A 20765-nucleotide genomic window follows, 5' to 3' on the forward strand; every position below is an offset into this window, starting at 1 on the left:
AAAAATGCCTAATCTAAACCAAAATCTAAGACAGGAGCAAGCTACAACCATCAAAGTAAAGAAAACGTCCTAGTGGTGTGCCAAATCCTTACTCTATATAAACAAAAAGAGTGTAGAGCAAACTGAAATGTTCTAAAGGGCTTCGGTAGTTCAGGACTGCTGAACTAGTGTACACCCTTCCCCACGTTACATCACGGGATAAGGCGGAACAGTAGCATGACTGTGAGCGCCCTCTTTAGGCATCAGGAAGTTGTTTCTTCAGAAAAGGCAGGATCCCTTGAATCAATGGCTTTTGCTTGGCATCACAAGACCTTTCCCAAGCTCTCACCACGTGGGTTCCCCTCTTCCCCGGCCTTTTCGTGATATTCCTTTGTTGGGTTCACCTTCGTCTTTACACCGTTGTTCAGTCACTTTATCAAAAAGCGGGATTCACTTTCCCTTGCTTTGACCTGGCATCCCTCTTTCGGGTTCACCGTAGCCTTCAAATTACAGTTCAGTTAACTTTATCAGTTCTACTAGATTATATAACTCTGAGGAGTTCTTAATGTATTTTTAAAGAAATATTTGGTGTGGCATCACTAAGTCGGGTTCATACTTGCCTATCAGCTTTATTACAATGCAGGATTCGGTCTCCTTTAGCTTTCTCTTGGCATCCCTCCGTCGGGTTCACACATGCCCTCACAACATAGGTCACTCCGTTTTACTTCACAGTTGTTCACTTTGTTTCTCACTTGTCAAAGACTTTCGATTGTACAAGGATTTTGGTTGCACCTTCGTATGACCACTTTGACTTTCTTTTACTTTGGTTGGCCTATCCTAAGGCCTTCTGGGGTTTGCAGTCTTTACAATTATCTTACTTTCAATCTAACAATTTCACTTTGGATGCAGAGCCTTTTGATAAGGCCATTCTTAATTACTGGACCACTCCGTTATTCTTCAATCAATACTCTTTTCTCTGTCACAATCACATTGTTTCAGGCTTCTCTTGCGACTTCTCATTATATGCACAGTCTCTGTGTTGCTAAATCTTGCTACAATGTAATTTTGCTCGCGGCTTCAAGAAACCCAGCGAGCCCTTCAAACACGATTGTGTCTTTCACTCGTTAACGAAAGCCGGTCTCTCATTCAACGCACCGGTAGCGTTTGCTACAGTTTATCAAATGTTCCTTTGAAGTCAAGGCTATTGGCACAGCGCGGCTTGCCTACTTCCTACTCTGTCGTTTCACCTGAAAGAGGTGCAGCCTTAACCTTGTGCATCAGCAAGGAGTTTTCCCTTTCAAAGTCTGTAGCGAGCTTCGCTCTGCAGCTGATAGGATCACAGCCTTTCTCGTGCCGCTTGGCCCCTCCTGCTTTGCTTCCAGGGTCGCTTCAATTCCACGGGATCTATTCTCCTGCCGCTCTGCTGGTTCTGATCGCCTTGTTCGCCTCTCTCTCTGCAGGTTTTCAATGGTTTTGTAAAAGTCTCAATGTTTAGGACTGAGTCCCACAATGCACCCGGTTATTTTTACTCCCACTTCACAGCTCCCCAAAAATTCTCTGGCTTTGGGAACTGCAGGAGTTAAAAGGGGATGTTTACCTGGGGTCAGGGTCTCACCTCCTGACCCCAGGGACCTGGGCTCTTGTGTTTAGCCGAGGGGAGGAGCTTTTGTTGTGGGCACCACCAGGTAACCCCACCTGCCCCTGGTTTAGGCTCCTTGGAGGCACAGCTTCCACTCCACACTGCAGCCTCCCCTGCACAGTCAGGCTCAGTATCTGGGTAGTTCTTTCTCCTCCAGGCCTTCCAGGTTCCTCTCAGCTCCACAGGTCTCTCTCTGGTGTCCTGGCACCCTCCAGCATCCCCATCTCACGCAAAGTGTTCTCTCCTGCTCTGCCTTTAATACTTCCTTGGAGAGTTAATGGGAATCAGGAGTGATTGGAAAAGGAGGCCTGACTCAGCCTGACCTCATTATCGGGACAAGATGGAGACTTCCCAGTCCAATGCACCATGAGTTCGTACTCATGGTGCATTGGTCCCTGTGGGCAATCTTCATCACTCCTGTCTGCCTCTTCCTCGTCCCAGTGGTGTTGGGACACAACGGTGGGGAGGAATTATGGGAGTTGTAGTTGTCGGGAAGGAATGTAGTTAAGTCATGGGGAATCTTGTCCTGTTGTGGTAGTATATGGGGTGACATATTTCCCTTCTCCAGGTTCTCACATGTTTCCCTTCTATGCTGGTGTTTGTTGGAATTGGGGAGGGGGCATCGGGACAGGATTCAGAATAACCTATAAAGGTGGAGGAAGGGTGAATACGGCGTCTCGCCATCGGATGTCCCACCTCCACTCCCTGAGGACCCCTCACCCAGGTGATCCTCCCACACTTGGATCCTGACCCTGGGCAGTGGACAAGGACGATGGCCGTGTCCTGGCCACCTGAGAAATGGATCCCCAGGCTTCAGACAGGTAGACACCCTCAGATTTCTCACAATTATCACAGGGACAGGTTTTGCCGAGTTTCTATTTCTATTACAAATGTAACTTTCATTTGTTTGTTTCTGAACAGCGCATGCACATTCTGAAGAGTCAGGTTTTGGATGTTTTAATTGTAGTCTTGAAGATTTGAGAGGCTTTAACACCTGTGATTGGTGTAATGACAATCACTCACCCCTGAGCAACGACTCTGCTGCCACTGACCATTTATAGTAATGTACCCTATTGACTGCAAGGTTGAATGGATGTAAACTAGACCTGGCATACTCATCATTTTACACACTATTTTTATAATTAGAGTGGAAATTAAATTATAAGTCTACAAGTTATCTGCTATTGCACGATTATGCACACAGCACAGGAACTCTGGAGAAAAAACATAATTTGTTACAAAAAGATTAATTCTCAATTGCAACCAAGTTTTCCATCTTATTAATGATACAATCCGAAAATGCTAGGAAAATAAATATGCGCAGTGTTTCTGTTTGCTCTATGAGCATCTAAACACAACACAGCAGAAGCCGAATGGAAAGAAACCATTCCTTTTATCACAGTGTGCAGTTTCTTTTTTTTGAAAGGCTTCAGAGAAATACATTCTGTTTCAAAGGCTTTTCTCCATGGCTTGCAGTTACATCCATTTAGATAAAAATCAAACAAAGTGTTCTGGTTTCCATCAAGTAACCTGACCTTTGCACTGCCCTCTGCTCTACACTTGTGTGTAAATGTACACAGGAAAATAATAAAGCTGTTGTATTTACATGCGTAAAAATGCCTAGTATGAACCTTCTCTGGAGGCCTGTGCAATACCCCTGGGGCCAACAAGTGTGTTTGAATCTAGTTCGGCAATATGTGAAGGCGGTCAGATATCTTGAATCTGGGTGCACTGGTATAAAGAAGAAGGTATTTTTCAAATCAATGACTATGAAGTACTCACCCTACCTGGGATTTTGCACAATATTGTGGAGGGTTTGGAACTACAGGAAATTCTGCTTCCACCACTTCATTTACGGGGCACAAATTCTGGATGAAACGGCATGACCCGCCCTTTGATTTCTTTATCGATAGATCACTCTGTTACAGGTTGATATAGATGTCCGAATTATCCCTTGCTGCCATAATGTGTGCAAAGTGGAATACATCCCTTCATCTGCCTCTCTGGTCAATGGGTATTGCTTTGCAAGGCCACTTGTTTCAGTTTTATTTTTATGGACCCCAATCCCTTTCAGTACCCCCACATCGTGAGGTCCCTTGGTCCACAACTCCTTCGGCACTCTTTTGAGATCTCCCTCTGTGCATTTATGTTCCTTCTTCACTAACTGTGTCAGAATGGGCACAATTATTTTCCCATATATTAACTGGGCAAGTTATCTTTATCTGGAATGCAATCTCTCCTTCCTCACCCTCATCGGCAAACAACTATTCATCGGATACTCCTGTAATTGTTAAGGAGGGGTCAATGCACAGCACTGTTCACCACTCCATGTTGTTATCATCTGTTCCACAAAGTTACTTACCAACTGGTAACGTTCTTTCGACTGTATGTTCCTCCAATGCATTCCACATCTTTGACATGTAATGGCCACAGCTGTGCACTTCGTAAACTTTTCCGGCAGAGGGCGTCCTGCGTCAATGGCGTCGGGTCCATGTCCCTCGAGGGCCTCCGTCGAGGACGGCGTCACAGGATGTTATAAATAGGACGCACACCAGAACATGTGACACCAGTCTGATGCCTGCTGGACTGCATTTAGCCTTGCGGAAACGGAAGTTCCAATCACATAGGAAATTCTCCTGAGGGGCAGGCTGGGAGGGTGATGTGGAATGCGTTGGAGGAACATCCAGTCGAAAGAACGTTAGCAGTTGGTAAGTAACGTTACCAGTTGGTAAGTAACGTCTCCTTCGAATGGATTGTTTCCTCCACCGCATTCCACATGTTTGACAGACTCCGAAAGCAGTACAAGTAAATGGAGGAGGGAAAATAATTTAGAATACCCAATTAGATTGCAGAATAAAGAACCACCTTCCCAAAGGCCATATCCTGACCATGGATTGTATCCAGGGAATAATGTTTTACAAATGTATGGATTGAAGCCCAAGTAGCGGCATCACAAATATTCCTAATAGGAACACCCCGCTGGAGGGCGGTGGAAGTAGCCACACCCCTAGTGGAATGAGCTCTCAACTCTTCAGGAGGGACTTTACCCGCCAACCGGTAACACTCCGTAATGGTAAGGATAATCCACCTGGACAAGGTCTGTTTGGTAACAGCCTGGCACAATCGGTGTCCAGTATTTCCTACAAAGAGTTGGTCGTACACTCTGACCCTGGACATCCTAGAAATGTAAAAGCTAAGAGCTCTCCTAGGATCTAACCAATGGAGACGCTCCTCTTCCTTACCAGGATGAGGGTAGAAAGATGAAGAACCACCTTCTAACTCAAATGATATTCAGAGACTACCTTAGGTAGAAAAGAAGGACGTACTCGCAGTACAACCCTGTCCTTGTGAAACACAGTAAAGGGTGGCTTAGCTCAAAGTGCCTGCAATTCACTCACTCTGCGAGTGGAAGTAACTGAAACCAAGAACATAGTCTTGAAAGACAGCAATCTCATAGGACAAGAGTGCAAGGGTTCAAATGGAGCACCCATGAGAAATCCCAAAACCAAATTCAAATCCCAACCGACACCTGGAAAGGGGACGGTGGGAATACATTAGTCAGTCCTTTAAGAAACTGAGAAATCAAAAGGAATCTTAAAGTAAGAGCATTCTTCAGACGAGCGCTTAAAGATAGACAGCGCCGCCAGGTAAACTTTAATGGTACCCACTTGAAGGCCCCTGTGATGCAAAGAAAGCAAGAAAGACAAATCCATAGCAATGGAACACTGAAAAGGATCAACATTCTGATCCCTGCACCAGTCGCAGAATTTACGCCAACGGTAACGGTACAGGGATTTTGTTGCAGGCTGCCTGGCCGAAAGCAACACCTACAACACATCATCTGGGAGGTCCCAATCCTTATACCTCAACCTTTCAGATACCAAGCGTGAAGGTTGAGAGTCTTGACCTCTGGATGGAGAACCTGACCGCCACACACACACACGCGAGAGAGAGAGCAGATCATCTCGGTGGGGAAGACGGCATGGAGGGCAGATGGACATTTCCAGAAGGTCCTGGTACCACACTCTCTTGGCCCAATCCGGAGCAATGAGGATCATGTGGGAACCGAACCTCTGTAACACTTGAGGAATGACGGGGACTGGAGGAAACGTGTACAGCAGTGGGAATGACCACTCCACCACAAACGCGTCTCCTAAGGCTCCTCTTGGAGGAAATTCCCTTGAGCAGAACCTCTCGTACTTCCGGTTGACACTGGTGGCGAAGAGATCCACTTGCGGGGTTCCCCCAAAGGGCGATCTCCTGAAAGACTTCCTGAGCCAACTCCCACTCGTGAGAGACTGCTCTGCCTGCTCAGAGCGTCCGCCGCCGCATTTTCGTCGCCGGTCAGATGAACTTCCGAGATCGAAATTTCCTGCTGGATGGCCCAGAACCAGAGCTGCATTGCCTCTCTGCACAACGGAAGTGACCCTGGCCCCCCTTTTTTTGTTGATGTAATGCATGGCAACTGTGTTGTCCGTCATGATCAGGACGCTCTTTCCCCGACTGAGGGCAGAAAAGCCTTCCGGGCTAGCCTGATGGCTCTCAGCTCTGACAGATTGATGTGGAGTCTGGACTCCGACGGAGACAAATGACCGCTGGCGGTCAAGTTGTTGGCATGAGTGCCCCATCCTGTGAGGGAAGCGTCCGTCACTACAGTCACCTCCGGCCACGGTTGCCAAAACGGTTTCCCCTTCATCAGGTTCCCTTTGTTCACCAACCACAGATGGTCCTGGGAGACCGAGCTTGGGAGTGGAACAGGATCTGTCATCTTGCCGGAGAACTGCGACCACTGCATCTTGAGGACCCATTGCAGGGATCTCATCCACAGCCTGGCCTCTGGCACCAGGAAAATGCAGGTAGCCATGAGGCCGAGCAACCTTAAGAACTCAAAAGCCAGGAGACTCTGGGCATGTTGAAACTTGTCCACCATCTGCACAATGTGATGAGCCCTTACCTTGGGAGGCGAACACTTCCAAGGATGTGTCCAACACAGCCCTGATTTACTGGAGCTGTTGGGAAGGTATCAGGTGCGAGATGATCCAAAGCTAGCTCAGGAGAGCACGCCCGGATCAGCCAATGGTCCAGGAAGGGGTAGACTTGAATCCCCCCCTCGCCTGAGGTACGCTGCCACCACCACCATCAGCTTGCTGAAGACCCTCGGGGGGGGGGTAAATCCAAACGGCAGGACCCAAAACTGAAAGGGAGAGTCGCCAGCTGCAAACCTTAGGTACTTCCTGTGCGTGGGATGGATTGGCACATGGAAGTATGCACCCTTGAGGTCTAGAGATCCTGAAGTTGAAGGGCCTGGAGGACTTGAGAAAAAGAGTGACCATCTTGAGCTTGTCCTTCCTGAGACGTTTGTTCAACCAACGCAAGTCCATGATGGGTCTCACTCCCCAGTCTTTCTTTGGAATCAAAAAAATAAGGGGAATGCCAACCCTTGTTCCTCTCCGCTACAGGCACCAGTTCTTAGGCACCTTTCTCCAGCAGGGACAAGATTTCCTGCGCAAGGAGTGGATCCGGACTCTTCAAAGAGTGTTTCCCCAGTGGATTGTCGTGAGGCCACTGAAGGAAGGGAAGGCAGTAGCCATGGGTTATGGTATCCAGACCCCACGCATCTGAAGTAACGGCACGCCATTCTTCAAGATGCTGAGACAGTCTGCCCCCAACCGGCGAACCATGGGACATGGCCTCACAACGGTTTGGAAGCGGCTGCGGCAGTGCCTGAAGGCAAAGAGGCAGCTGCCTGAGTGGCTTTACACCACGATTTCCCCGACCACCACAGGTACTTTTTCGCTGGCCCCTTTGACTGGCGGCCCGTCTCGTTCTACCAAAGGAGGAGTAGAAACGAATGGAACCTCCCCTCCACTGCTGTCCCCTAGGACGAAAAGGCGGAGGTTGACGCACCGCAGCGCTTAAAGACTCGCTACAGCTTTTAAGGTCTGCAACCTCGCAAGGCTCTCATCAGCCTTGCTGCCAAATAAATGTGTGCCATCAAAAGGCATGTTCAGAAGACGGGCTTGCACATCCGGAGCAAACCCCGACTTCCGCAACCACGCAAATCTGCGGTGCTTGCAGCCATGGACCGGCTCACACTGTCAGCCGTATCCAAACCTGATTGAAGGGCCTCACACATGACATCCTTGCCATCCTGCATGATAGCAAGGAAACCATCCCTTTCTTCCCCCTCTGCAAAGCGCTCAGCCGCAAAAGCAACACAAGACCACATAGTATGCGTAAACCTTGCCAAGGCACACGTGGAGTTGGCCAATTTCAAGGCCATGCTCCCAGCAGAAAACACCTTCCGTGCCCAACCGTCGAAGCACTTGTCCTCCCTATCCGGAGGAATGGTAGGGTACGCTGCCTGCCTCAAGGTGGCCGTAGCCGCCTGAACCATCAAAACTCTCAGGAGTGGGGTGAGTAGACAAATAGCTGGGGTCGCTAACGGAAGGGCGGTATTTCTTAGTAAGATTTTTATTCACAGCAGGAAGAGATTCCAGGGACTGCCAGCAGCTGCCACCCTTTTCTGCAAGGCAGACTGAAATGGCAAAACAGGGTCAGAGGACAGACCTTGATCCAAGATGTCCGTCAGATCATCTTGCACAAAGTCTTCTGGAGGACTAGACCAGCCCAGATACTCCGAGACTCGTGCCATGAGTCTCCTATAAGAAGACTCTGCATGAGCCCCAGGCTCAGGTCTACCAAACTCCACTTCCAAGGAAGTGTCCAGTCCACTTGCATCATGGAGGGTCTGTCTCAACTCCTCCAACTGACTGTCCCCAGAAAAATAGAAGCATCATCAAGGTCACCAGGTTCCTCAACCTCAGACCTTTCCTCCTCTTCAAAAATATCATCCAGAGGGGGTTGAAACCCAGGTCTGGGGACAAAAGAGGACCTGGAGGCCAAAACCGGCCTCACCGACTTCGATGTAGCCTTTCTTGGAGGATCCACAATGTCTGGGTACTCCAACAGCTAATTTCGAGAAAAAAGTCCCAAAAGGCGCCCATAGCGCCGAAGGGTTCGACGTTGAGAGCGTCGACAACGCTGAAGGCTTTGGCGTCGACGGCGCCGTCGGCTGATACAACGGCAAGTCGTCGATGACCGAATCGGACGGCCATGGCCCCGAACGAGTCGACGCCGGCCCTGAGCCTTCAACAGGTTGCTGCGTGACTCGTGAACCCAAACCCAAAGGCATGCGAGCCACAGACCGAGACCAATCCAGGCCTGCTTCATCAGAAGGCGTGACCGGACCCGTGTCCTGCGATTGAAAAATCGCCATCATAGATTTCTTGAACGCTGACCATTCCTCCGTAGTCGAGAACTTTGTAGGGCACGTAACCCTTCTCGAGGCACCATCCTCCGAGGAGGACGGGGAAGCGACTGGTGACGGCGCTTCCGCGAGTGCCGGGACGAGGAAGACGAGTGGTGGGAACCTCTCTGGGACCGAGATCCCCGGGATTCCTTCCGACACAGAGAGTCGCCCCTCGAGTCATCGGTGGAAACCCCCTTGGACTTGGAATTAGAATTCCAGGACTTAACAGGCTTCGAGTCCATACCTACGTGGTGCTTCCTCTTCCGCCCCAGCAAGGACTTGCAGTCAGAGACTGGCATTTCGAGCAGTCATCAGTTTCGTGCGACTCGCCGAGGCACCACAAACAAATGCGGTGAGGGTCGGTGAGCGACATATTAAACTTGCAGTCACGGCAGATCTTGAAACCAGACCGCGGAGTCGGAGGGGGTCGAAGGAAAAGACATCTTTAATGAAGAAAACACACGAGGCGCGCAGAGTCTCACGAAGTGAACTCGTTCGTGGAAAAAATGGAACTGAGGCTACAGACACCATGCGTCCTATTTATAACATCCTGCCTGTGATGTCGTCCTCGACTGAGGCACTCGAGGGACATGGACCCGACGCCATTGACACAGGCCACCCTCTGCCCAAAAAGTTTCCGAAGTGCACAGCTGTGGACATTACATATCAAAGATGTGGAATGAGTTCGAGGACACCATCCATTTGAATCATCATTTCTTTACTGCTTCTTCCAGCTGTAACACCATTGTTTTCCACTTTAAGTCATCCTTCTGGCACTGTGGTCTGAATAGGAATTCCAAAGCCAGTCAGAACGCCTTCCCCTGTATTCCCGGGACCCATCCTTCTAGAACTTCGACCCCGTTCAGGAACATGCTTTGGTATAGAGGCTGTGCTCGCAAGGTGCTTTGTGCGTGTGCTGCCAAATAAGAGAAACCCGACAGTCTCACTTACTAGCCCTCAAGCATCTGTCATTCAGGTGACCAGGACACAGCCATTGCTATTGGATCCAGTTCCTGGGGGTGGACCAGTGCGGGAGGATCACCTGCATGAGGGGTCTTCGGGGAGTGGAGGTGGGACACCGAATGGGCGAGACGCAGTATCCCCTTTCTTATGACATCTTTTCCCCATCCTACTCTGTAGGACATTTAGAAACTCTACACCCACTCCCTTTTCCTACATAACACTTTCTCAAATCGTGAAAGCCAACGGACTAACGCCAGAGCCGTTTACTTGACATGCCCCAACACAAGGGTGAGGCAGAGTTAGGCAATTGCTGATATCTACACATACCTGACTGTCCCTTCTTTTCCCCACATGGATAAAAGGCGGAGCACGAGAGCACACTTTGACATATATATGATATGATATTGCATTTATAACGTGCCTATACACAAGTGTTTCTAGGAGCGAGAAAAGCCGAACACACGAGGAAGCAGCCATTCCGAAACAGCAGATCAAACAGATGAGAAAGACGCTGAAACCCAAAAGGACGACAAGGAGGCAATTACCCTTGCCCTTTCAACCCAGACCTACCAAGCCTCTGATAAAGGGAACGTAAGACCGGGAATTGCAGCTGGCAAATGGTGTGACGGATGTCAGCAGTACATTGATAGCCAGGGTGGGGAGAAGCGGTTGCCATCGTGGTACTGTCATTGACTCCAGCGGCAAAGGAAACGCTGAAGAGTTCAGCACAGCCAGTGAGTCGGAAGAGAGCTCAAGGTTGCATTGGCAACATTATATATGAAGGAAGAAGATAATAAACAAAGGTCTTATTTGTGAGTAAAATTAGTACCAGAGACAGAGTCGTCCGGAGCCACGTGGGTGCTCATTCGAAGGACTCTGGCTGGTACCCCTCTCCTGAACTATGAGAATTTATTAAGCAAACTACAAGTATCATATCATATCATATCATATACCAAGACTAAGCCTTAAGGGAGGCCGGCGTGAGGTGTCAAAAGTGGTCATAAGAGGGTTGAGCCAAACCCATTGAACATTTTGTGGAAGTAAAGTGAAGCCTGATTGGGGGCTCAAGAGAAAGCTTGACTGGGTGCTGAGACCTGGACTTAGGTAAAGGGAAGAACCTAAGGGGTCTAGAATGACTTTTTGTTGAATGTGAACTGTGGCAAGTGTGAATCCAACAGAGGGATGCCAGGAGAAAGCTAAGGGAAGTGATTCCTGCATTTATAAGACAACAAAGTGAACTGTGCGAGAAGGGCAAACGTGAACCCGACTGAGGGAAGCCTGAGAATTGGGGTGAATAGTGATACACCCATGAACATTGTGACTACACGCGTGAACCCGACTGAGGGATGTCCACAGTGAAGTTGTTGATCTGAGCCAGACTGAGGGGGATCCAAGGGTGAAGAGTAATCACCCGACGTGAAGATTAACAGAAAAACCCTTTTTGTTTTGTTGTTTATAGCATATAAGGCCATCTGAAGCAAGAGACTTGGGCACAGAAGGCCCCGACATCGAGGAAAAGGAACTGTAAGTTTATGCTGGAGAAGCCCAGGAGTGTGCTGTGTTCAAGAGTCCTGCCTTGTCCAGTGCTAAAAACACAGAGATGGGAGACCCCGGCCATAACACTGTGACTTATCATTTTGTGAACACTTTTCTTTTCCTGTGAACATTATCCCACACTATTTGATAACATAGCGGTAAGGATTGGCAATAGTTTAGTACAGGCCCTTTTTATTTGACTAGGCACCACTAGTACTGTATTATTATTTGATGGTCGTAGCTTGCTCCCATCTTAGATTTCGACTAGGCGTTTATTTCACCCATTTTACAGTTTAATAAACAACCTTGAACTGTGATCACTTGTGTCTGTCTTGCTTTGATGCCATGCCTTCCTTATACAAGAGAAGATCTGCTACACGGGCAAAGGATATGCCGGGCGTAGAGCACACAATCCCTTATTCTGTGGATGATATGGTTGCACTCAATTTGCAGAGCAGGTCTCTCTCCGAGATATTGATGGGTGTGACTTTAGAGTACAGTAAAGGAGCTACAGGGTGTTGTATCCCTATGATTAATGGTAAATCTCTTGTTACTGGAACTGCGAGCACCGCCCCAGAAAAGCCCTGCATATCCATTACTTTGTTAGATAATGGAAAACTCCCCTCCTCCCGGATGCAGGATTCAGTTGCTCCTGTATCTATGAGAAACAAGAGCTCTTTTGGTCCTATTTTCACTGCTACCTCAGGTTCCTTTTCAGGGTCATCAGTTACTGCTAGGACTTGACACGCTCAGACTTTCGGTGGGCCCCCCTATTGCTTTGTGTTACTCTGCAGAAAGGGGAAAAGAGTTCCATCCGACCACGCTGACCCATGTAATGGGGCCCCACGATTTGTCCTAGCACCACTGTGGTTCTGCCATCGCTGGGACTGTTATCCCGCTGTTGGTTGTCTTTCTTTTGGGCTGCACTTCTCCCTGCTGTGCTGGCATCAGCACTGGTTGTAACTTTGCTGGAGGACATTGCATCTGTTGCCACAGGAGCCCCTGCTGTTGCACTACTTGGAATGTCTGTGCTTGTGCCTGTTGCATACATGGACAGGTGTGTGCCATGTGCCCCATGTGTGTAACGCTCACCTGATTCCCGCAGAGGCGCCGGTCTTGACTGGGTGAATGCCGTATCTTCAAAGGTGATGTGTAACACACGGTTGGCTCTTTGGGCTGGACCTCTGTGCACTGTATGTCTGACTCGAAGAGTAAGATGTCTGCAGATAGAAAATATGGGATTAATGAACTGGGGTTATTGGGTGCCTCTCTCCTCTTCCCTTTCTCTTCTCCTGTAGAACCCCAAAGGTTAACGCCCTCACCTTAGGTAAGTGAACGCCGAGCTCTCCATCTGCCTCGGGGCAGGGTGCCGTAACCAGTTTCTTCACTGGATAAGGGTGCAGGCCTCTTCACCTCAGAGGACTGCTGTCCGTCGTTAACTGCACGAACGGTAAGTTCTGGGCACTTCAAATGTCTTAAAAGTCTTTTGTAATGCTATCTCTTGTTTTGCAGGGTTCCGGCGATGGCGGATGGCGGGCTGATGAGAGTTGAGGATCGAACCCGCGTGAGGAATAGAAGCGCCTGGAAGCACGTAAGTAAGCGCTTGTAGCCTGCTTCACGATGCGCACTAACTGTCCCTTTTATCTTGCAGGTACAAGTTCGGAGCTTTAGAGAAGCTGAAGGGTGCTGGAATACCCACTGGACTCGGCGTGGGAAGGAGTAATGGCACGTGAGTAATAAAGTTGCCCAATGTCTTTAAACGCACCTTCTTTTGTCTTTCAGATGCGGGATGCAGCGCCGAAGGCCTCCGGAGCGTGCAAAGAGCTGGTAAGCTTTTGTCTTTCAGATGCCGGAATGCATTGTGAAGACCTCCGGGGCATGCGAAGAGTAGGTAAGCCTTTGTCTTTCAGATGCCGGAATGCAGCGCGAGGCGTTGGTGACAGCCGATGGACCAGGTAAGAGATGCGCTGCCACTGAAGACTGTAGTGCTAACCTGTTCTTTCTTTGTCTTTACAGGTGCTGCTGAAGACTGGATTCCAGGATGGTAAGCCTTTGTTCCCTTAGGCCCAGGATCAGAAGCAGAAGACACGATGAGCGTTCTGCTGCAGAGAATGCAGAATAACGCAAAGCAAGATTCATCCATCGGGTGTGGTTTAAATAGCCTCCTGTAGTGCTTAGGTGTCTCCTCCTTCCACAGCCATGCCTAGGTAAGAAAAGGGTTCCTGCTTTCCAGAAGAGTTCCAGTGTTCTGAACCTAGGGAGTGGCTCCTGCCCCACCCAACAGGAAAAGTAGTCCCAAACAGAAGAGGATCAGGGGTTCAACTGGCAGGTAAGTAAGCAGCATGGTCTGCTGCAGGTAAGTCCACCCAAGCATTATGAGCCCGGCGCTTCCAGCGCTGGGACTGGGCATCTTTATGAGCCTGGTGCCACTGGCGCCAGGACAGGGTCCAAAAGGTCCCAATTGGGACTGGCTGGCACTCGGAACCGGGGTTATGGGTCTGCTTCCAAGGGAGTCGGGCAAGTCCTGATCTTTTGGAAGCAGAGATCATGACAATGTGCTGACATATGTAGAATGGTCTGAAAACCCTGTACCCTGTTCCTCGATGCCCCCTCTTCCCTGTTGTGAAAAACCTCTTCCTATAGCTAAGTATCCCCCGTGCATGTTATTCCCCTGTGGTGGTAATTCCCCACTGTGCTCCATATTGCTGTATGTACCCTCATTGATGTGGCATTTGTCCTGCGGGAAACCCTGCATGTGGAGCTGGTGCCATGGCGGCGGCAGCGGCCACTAAGAGCGCTCCTTCCATGGTGTATTTAGCCAGTTTCTTTTGTACTCATTTGTTTTTTGCCTTCGCAGCATTCTCGGCTGCCTCCCACGCACTTTCCTGCTCCCTCTTACAGTAATGTACTATTGTTGATTGTATTTCGGGCCAGCCTTTAGCTTCTATACCCACTACCTTATCCAAGGAAGCCTGTACTTGTGTCGGCAGGAGTTTTACTAGTATGTGATAGAACAATGGTATGCATTCGTCCCAGGACCTTTGAGTCGCTTGGGTCCAAAAATCCCGGACTTGCTGTATATATTCAGCTGGTCGTCACCTTTGATTTTATAAGTCATCCTCAGATCATATCTGACTGGCATGCTTGGTAAAGCCTCCCAGACATGTGCTTCTTAAAAGGAGCTCTGTCATAAGCGTTGGTGCTCAATTTCACTCCTTTATACATTTTGTCTGCCTGTTCTCCTATAATTGCGGCAAACAAACTGTTGATATCCCCTATGGCCAGCGTCACCCCTGCTGTCTTTTTCTTGAGTGCCTGTATCTATTTACTGGCCCCGGCTATAAGGGAGGGCAAGCTACAATTAGGTTGATCCGGTCCATTGTTTGCAGGAGCACAAATAGCCCCCCCCCTCGTCCCTTCTGTAGTAACGGCATTACCCGTGTCTTTGGTCCCTTCCCTCTCCCATCTTTACCTTCCCTGTCCTATGTAAAGCGGTGGACCAGTGCCTGTCACAAGTGTCACTGTCCTGTTGTTTTTGCTCTTTTTGTCCCCTTCATCACTGTCCCCGTTCCTCCATTTGTCTCCTAATGAGCCTTTGTCTGAGACTGTCTTCCTCATGCCCTTCACCGTTTTTCTTCGCTTCTTGCTCTTCATCCTCCCCATCTAATTTAAATTATATTCTTCCCGATAGCCATTCTCCCTTATCCCCCTTGCTCTTCCTCCTGACCTCCATCATCCGTTCTACTTCACTGAATAACATGTCCACCAGTAGGCGTGTATTTTTTTTTTATGTCTGCTAGACATTTTCTTTCGACTTGTATGTGCATCTCCTCTCCCTGTGGTTCTTTCTCTTTCTCCCCCATTGCTTTCCCTTGGTCTCTCTTTGAGGTTTCCCGCTGCGGGTTAGTATATCATGCTGCTAGTCGCAAGGTGGGATATATCCCAGAGGTCGGGGCGGTGAGCCCAGACTGTCCCCCTCCCACTGTCTCTTTTTCTTTCCTCAATGTTTCCCCTTTAGTCTCCTTGTATCGTTTCCAGAGTCCCAATATGTTTATCTGCTTTTTAGCTTATATCCTTTATATTTTGTTAATAGGTACAGGAACATATTCTCTATTATCTTGCTGTCAAATGTCCCTTCCCCTGGCCACGCATAGAAACACTGCCCTACAGTCTCCCCGGCCCTCTGAAAATTGTATTTTAATAGTTTATCGCAATAATGGGGCAATTTGCGGCACATGTGGTCTAGGGGGCTGTCCACATAAGCCACGATTTCCTTTCTTTTATTCTACTACCCCGTGTTCCCCTCCTGTTCTCTCAACTCTGCCCCTTTTTTATTCCCAATTAGTTATTTTTCTTTTTATTCCAGAAAACAATGTATAGGGAAAACCCCATCTATTGGCTTTAGGCAATACTTGCCCAAGGGCTCTCTAAAAGGGGCATGCGCAATAGGACTGCTGAGATAGCGCTTTCAGGAGCTCTCGGGATGACTGGGTGAAGGACTCCTGGTTGCCATTTTCGGATACTGCCAGCGTTTACCGGTTAGAACAATGGAACCTTATTGTTGGCTCAAAGTGTGCCAGGGTACGGCGGTCCTAGGCCCCACACCTGGGGACACCAGATATTGTCAGACCAGAGTGACTGACCCAGAAGCAGAGGATCACGTGATGACGAGAGATGAGACAGAAACTGAAGACAGACTATGGGAATATCCAAGAAGGGTTATTGTTGTCTCGGGGGTGGGAGAGGTCAAAACGAAAATGAGGTATATAATGAGGGGCCAGAGCACAGGGAGATACAAGGGGAAGGCGAATTAGAGGCTGGTTGGGTTAGTCTAGCAGTGGGTTAATGGGGTGCAAACCGATAATAGTATCTTGCTTTGCCCATTATCGATAAGACTACAAAGTCCTTTTGTTCGGATTAGCATTGATAGATGGTGACCACAATTAGGACCTGTTGCGCAATGCTGCAGACCAACTCCCGTGGGTCTGCACCTGCATACCCCAACAAGAAGTCAAAACGATAAGATAGGAGATCTACTTGAAAATCTCCATAGGGGGCTTTTGGAGAAGGATATCGGGCTGGGGAGAATGCATGCAGGGTCACACAGGGAACCAAGGGTCCCGTTTGGGACCAGGGAATGGACAATGCAGAAGGAGATGTTTTTAGGGGATATGCTGAAATGCGAAGGAGATTTTGGGCCCGATATATAGTATTGTTAGTAGTTTTACTTGTTTCATAACTGTGATTCATTTAGTTCTGTCTTGCTATCTTTTATCCAGAGATTAATCTAACAAAATACCAAGGTTAGTGACAACATCCGGGTGGTGGTTAGGGTTAATGGTTAGGTAAAGTGTAAAGCCCAAAATTAAATAAGGATAGGCGGATGAGTGGATAGTCCTTATCTCTGCCAGGACCACCCTGCGGTGTCTGTGGTTGTTAACCATAAGCCCCTTCCCTTTTAGAACCACGAAGGAGTGGAGCCAAAGAATGCAAGGGGCAGCGGCATCTGGTAATGGGGCAAGTGACAAGTAAATGCATTCTTAAATAGGGAAAGGAAAATGGGCAAACGGCAATCAAAACAGGCAGAGTTACACCCAAAGGGGGAGCCTGCCCATTTTATGTGTAAGCAGTTTAAAAGTTTGCTTTGTGTTTATTTGGACTGCACTATTTGACTAGATGTAATAGACAGAATGAAAGAAAAAATGTGTTTGGGGAAATCCTACCTATCCCTAAATCTAAGAAGGGTTTCCCAGTCTCAACAAAACTAAGGAGCGCCTGTGTCAGGATGTCTAAATCAAAAAGAGTTCTCGGTCCTGTGTCCACAAATATCTAAGATGACCCTCACACACTAAACTCAATATAACGTGAAATAGGGATGTCTTCCAGCTGAATACGTGCAGCTTCCTTTCAAGGTTCCAAACACAAAGTTCTAAAGTGAAGAAAAGAAAACCAGTAAAGTTCCACCAGAAAAGGGGCATTCCCTTCCTCTAGAGTTCTTCTGGACGTTTAAGTGTCACTTTTACATATTCTACAATTTGAAGGGTGGCGGCTCTCCCCTCGAGTTTCCTACGGTTACATAGCGCTTGCAGATATACAGTTTATCCTCTGGACCTCTGGTGCTGTTTGCACAGGGGTATGTATGGTTCTTCCCTTTCAATCCAAAATTCAAGATGGAGGGGTCTCTGCCCCCAAGCCTTGTCCGCCTTTCCACAGTTTCACCTTTATTCCACAATTCACATCTGGGGATCTTTCTTCCCCTTTCTCCAATCCCTGGTTTACTCTCCTGCCACATTTTTAATGACCTTGATACTTGGGTGCGGGTCACAGACTCGCTGTGTGCCTGGTTTACTCTCCTTCCAGAGCTTTTTGTCTCATCAATTGGGTGAGAGCTTGAGACTTGCTCAGTGCCTGGTTTACTCTCTTGCCAGAGTTTTTTCAGTTTGCTCAATATTTGGGTGTGAATCCCAGGCTTACAATTCTCATCAGAACTCACTCTCTTTTGTATCCAGGTAATTATATTCTTCATATATTCAGTCACTGACACTTTTCCAACAGTCTTAATCTCTGCATTAAATGTCTCCCTTATTTGGGCTTACTCACTTTGTTAACGGTGTGCGGCATCCGCCCTGAAGTGCCCCGGTATCCCATTCTCTTTCTCTGGGGTTATCGATCTTCGTTGGCGGCTTCAGCATCCTTAGCGTCTCACGGTTTCCGCCAGTGCCCGTTTGCTGACTGGGAGCGCATCTCGTCGGCTCCTCGGTTCCCACATAGCATTTTCCTTCGCTCAGAAGCTCCTGCTATCTGTGGCAACAGCGCAGCGAACACTCCTCTGCACGACTTCCCTGTATGTCGCTCTCAGCAGCTTCCTCGCTCCAGTCTGCAGCCTGCTTTCCTCCCGTGTCCAAATCAGCGTCAGGAGACATGCGCTTCCCACTCTGATCAGGTGTGCTGACAAATTTTAATGTCCCGGCATCTGTTAACATCCTCCAATGACTAGAACGCATCATTGGCTTACCTCTTCTAGTAATCTTCATTGCTCGATCTCAGTGTTATTAAAGGGGAGGGTATAAGTAAAGTTGGGGATCAGTAAAAAGTGGAATTTCTTTATCCACACTACAATATGCCATACACGAATGGGTGAGGGGGGCTAATTGGGTGCTACCAAGGAAGAGGGCTGATTGGGCTGATTGGTCGAATGAGTCGACTTTCAAAATGCTTTATTTCAAACCGATTGAGCAAAGTGCGATGGTGGTAGGTAAGCTTTGAAAGAGCATAATCCGAGCATCTGGCCTTAACATAGAATTTAGATGATTTTCAACATTAACGTTATAGAAAGTCATCATTTTATTAAAGACACAGAGGCGATGGATTATCCCACCCTAACAATCGTGAAAGTATTGATTATTGTATGCGATTATGATTTATGAATACTGTAATGTAATAATTTGACAAGATTGCCCACCCGGATTGAATTTGTTTATTAAAACCTGGTTTATTTTGCAGGCAACAAAGCAGATAACAAGCTGGCAGGTTCTTGAGGTAGTGCGTAGAAGACAAGCGTCAGTTGGCTTTAACCGGTTTGGAAGCAAAGCTGAAGGATTAGGACCAGCGAAAGACAGAGGAAGAGGTCATAGAGTTTGCACAGTTTCAAGAACCTGCGATCGGTTAAAGGAAGTCACCTTTATATGCACACCAATCATTGTATGGACTATTAAAGACTCAAACATGTTGGGATATGCAGTTTTTCGCTTCGTTGTTGTAATATCTGGGTTTATTATGCTGCTCGAGGAAGTAAAGTTTAGAGAATTTCCTTCGCCTCTGTGTCTTTAATTTATTGATTTATTTACATTTATAAAGCACGCAAACAGCCCAGAGGCATTGTGGCGCTGTTAAAAGGAAACGACTTAGTTATATATTAGTTTAGTTTAATCGTTTTCGGACATTCTATAAAGTTAGTGTTAGAAAATCTGAATTCACAGTAATTGCCTTGTGTCTCCCAACAGGTGGTCAGTGCCTTCTGCATCCTATGCTGAACCCGTAATTGAGACACAGTGGTCCAAGCTTTTAAATCAGTGACCAGCTGGGTGGTATTTATAAATCTAGTTTAATCAACCATTGGGTCCTGAAGAAAGTGGGATACAAGAGATAAAAGAACCCACTGAAATCGGTTGACCGTAGATAAAGTGTAATGCCCAGTTAATGACTTGATTTAAATAAATATTTTATATGTTCTTATATTATTTCTGAGCAGAGAAGTGGGAATATTAAAGTGCATTTCCTTCCATTTGTGCAGAGATGTTCCACGGATTTGTATTTGATACACATTTTTTGTCTTTGGCCCTGCTTCAACTAAGGTAAAGTCTCTTCTCACCCTAGAAAGGAGGTCCACCACCTCTGTCTAGGGACAGTTCATCTCTAAGGAGTCAGTTAGTAACGGTTGGAGGGCTATTTAGGCTATTTGTTGGCAATGTCTGATTGACAAAAGTAAGCATGATTGACCTGTACTTTGTGTGTGTTTAATGTATGGAAATACCTCTGGGGACAAACAACCATGTACAGTTAAAGTCCTTCAATCAATTGTGGCTGTGCATTTAAAACGGCTCCTAGTCAAAGCTCTGCTAATGACTTGAGTTACATTTCAATGGAGATCCAACATACTTTATTGAACTGAAACAGAACAATGTTTTGAAAATCAAAATACAAAACTCAAATGAAACTGGAAGGTAAAAAGAGGGTCATGCTTTAAAAACAAAAGTGTAAACAAATAAAATATGTGCCCTTGCACATCTGGTAAATATTCAGTTGCACTGTAAATTGAAAGGGACTACTCCATCTCACCAGGGCTACAAATAATCGCCACTGGATCTTCGTGAACAAGGTTTTGTCAGGGAGTTGTAATCATTGGCCCGCTAACGGAAGCAATTAGAATAAAGCGGAAGATTACAATGCTCGAAAAAATCCTATGTGCCCGTCAGTTGATAGCATTATTATACAGCACAGCAATTGCTGGGAGGCTCAGCAAGCGCACATTTACAATTCAGAGAAAAAATGCAGCACGCACCGAAACCCAACCCTTAACAGTCCACTAACATCAGAGGGAGGGCGCCCCTGCCCTAAGGATGGCACTGATCAGAGATACATACACAACAAACCAACACACTTGAAGTCACGGTTAAAGCAACGCACCTGGATGCAAGTTTTAGTAGACTCCGAGTAGCTCTAAAAACGGTTAAGCAATTAGCGGCTATAATGAACAGAGATTGCAACAGCCCATATTCAGAGATAACAGTGCCTCGTTGCCAAATCCATTGGAGAAACGCAACCTAGCAACGCCCC

At 47.6% G+C, this 20765-nt stretch overlaps 1 protein-coding gene across 3 annotated transcripts in view; it reads right to left on the bottom strand.

The window, feature by feature from the left end:
• The window catches only part of LOC138515929 (sodium/hydrogen exchanger 9B2-like), a 1072421-nt gene extending 1051659 nt beyond the window's left edge, over window positions 1-20762 (bottom strand). For 2 of the 3 annotated variants that reach the window (XM_069630697.1, XM_069630696.1), the window contains exon 1: window positions 20616-20761. The gene's annotated coding sequence lies outside the window, so the exon portion shown is untranslated. Of the gene's footprint in view, window positions 1-20615 lie in introns of all 3 variants that reach the window. The other variant, XM_069630694.1, reaches the window with a different exon arrangement.
• Window positions 20763-20765: the final 3 nt, after the last annotated feature.

Source organism: Ambystoma mexicanum, chromosome 6q (assembly GCF_040938575.1).
Source record: "Ambystoma mexicanum isolate Mex_15411 chromosome 6q, UKY_AmexF1_1, whole genome shotgun sequence".
NCBI lineage: Eukaryota > Metazoa > Chordata > Amphibia > Caudata > Ambystomatidae > Ambystoma > Ambystoma mexicanum.